The sequence below is a fragment of the Musa acuminata genome, chromosome BXJ3-5, assembly GCF_036884655.1.
Source record: "Musa acuminata AAA Group cultivar baxijiao chromosome BXJ3-5, Cavendish_Baxijiao_AAA, whole genome shotgun sequence".
Taxonomy (NCBI): domain Eukaryota; kingdom Viridiplantae; phylum Streptophyta; class Magnoliopsida; order Zingiberales; family Musaceae; genus Musa; species Musa acuminata.
The window spans coordinates 42186173-42188316 of NC_088353.1; the positions used below are offsets into that span (position 1 = coordinate 42186173).

General features: G+C 37.8%; 1 pseudogene; it reads left to right on the forward strand.

The window, feature by feature from the left end:
- The first annotated feature begins 824 nt into the window (after positions 1-824).
- Positions 825-2144, forward strand: LOC103986052 (stearoyl-[acyl-carrier-protein] 9-desaturase, chloroplastic-like; annotated as a pseudogene).

Sequence of the window (2144 nt, forward strand, 5' to 3'; positions counted from 1 at the left end):
TTTGTTTTGGTAAATACAAAATTAGGTCCACTTCTAGGACACACATGGAATTTTTGCTCCAACATCAAGAAGACCTTTGTGTTTGTAAATGCGCTGTCATTTTTCTATTTCATCTAAAGTTCCTACCATTCTAGAGAATGATCAGTTGCCACTTTTCCGTCAGCAAAGAAGGATCAAAACTCACCTCAGCAAAGAAAGATCAAAACTCAAAATCATGTAGATGGGACAGTTCTGACACTAACTGATGTGTCTCCTGGTGATTTACAGAAGCAAAATCTAATTAATTTATCAAATATATGTGCTTAGCAACATGGAATATCTACTAGCTGTCTGAATTGACAACAGAAGTTATCATTAGAAAAAAGGCTGATTAGAACCTGAATGCCATATCAGGAGCATCTTATAGATTCTACATTGATGCAAAGAAAAATAGTTGATGAGCTTTCCCTTTCTATTAGAATTCATAACTTAATCATGTATATTCTTTTTCCTTGCCATGAAACGAGACTCTTCTGTAGTGTATTTCTTTATCAATTTCTTCTTTTCTTTATTATTCATACATGTAGATTAGTTTAAGAACATCAATATAATTTTCTTGGACAGATATTTTTGGTGTTGCAATTAGATTTTAATCTTCAGTTATTTTTTTTGAAAAAATTGGTGCTTTTGAGCATTGCCTTCTTCAAGTATTCTGATTATTCAGTTGGTAATTCTTGGATTGCTGCAACTGTTCTGTTTTCTTGTTACAGCCTCAGTTTTTGGGTATGCTTATCCAACTCCCAGTTTTATGTGATCCACAAGTCAAATTGTTGACTAATTCTAGTTTAAATCTACAAATGCATTATGGATACACGTCTTGATAATGTTAATGATACTTTCATTTATTGGCTGTGAATGTAGTCTATGATATTTTTGGCACTGTGATCTGCAGTCAACAATCAATGTGTTTTAAACATTATACTTGTGTGTATTATTCTAGGGTTAAAACTCCAAAAAAGCTATTTGGTCCACATGAGACACATATTGAAGTCACTCACTCCATGCCACCTCAGAAAATTGAAATTTTCAAATCACTAGAAGACTGGCCAAAAGATAATTTATGGGTCCATCCGAGGCCTGTTGAGAAGTGTTGGCAACCACAGGATTTTCTTCCAGATTCTTCATCAGAGGGATTCTATGAAGAGGTTATGGACCTGAGAGAGTGGTCTAAGGAGCTCCCTGATGATTTTTTTCTTTGCTTGGTCGGAGATATGATTACTGAAGAAAATGTTCCTACATACCAAACAATCATAAACACCAACGACAGTGTCAGAGTTCTGTTTCTAGTGTCAGAGTCATAAACAGCAGCCTACTCAATGTGCTTTTGTCTGATTCTAGTGTTCTGTTGTAATTTCTTCAGGTTTTGAAGGAGTGTTACATTTGCAGGATTCCAGGACAGAGAACAATCCCTATCTTGGTTTTATTTATACCACATTTCAGGAGAGGTGTACCTTCATTTCCCATGGGAATACTGCCAGGCTTGCTAAAGATCATGGGGAGCTCAATCTGGCCCAGATATGTGGAACAATTGCATCTGACGAAAAGCTCCATGAGACTGCTTACACCAAGGTAGTGGAGAAATTGTTTGAGGTAGACCCAGATTACACTGTTCTGGCATTTGCTGATATGATGAGAAAGAAGATCACAATGCCCGCTCATCTGATGTATGATGGCCGTGATGATAACCTTTTTGAGCACTTCTCAGCAGTTGCTCAACGGCTGGGTGTTTACACAGCCAAGGACTATGCAGACATACTGGAGTTCCTTGTTGCAAGGTGGAAGGACGGTGAACTAGCAGGTCTCTCTGGGGAAGGAAATAAAGCCCAGGATTTTGTCTGCACATTAGCTTCAAAGATTAGACAGCTCGATGAAAGAGCTCGAGGGAGAGCCAAGAAAGCACCTGCAATGCCTTTCAGTTGGATCTACAACAGGGAAGTGCAGCTCTGAGCATCAAACAATATATTATGGTTATGTTGTTTATGCAAGCAGTCATCCTTTCTTTGCCATTGGTTTGCTATTCATAAAAGAAGTTCCAAGCTTTGTTTTTCTTTTGTTCAAGTATTGTATGAGTCATGATGGGGGGTGTAGATACTCCTCACGCTATC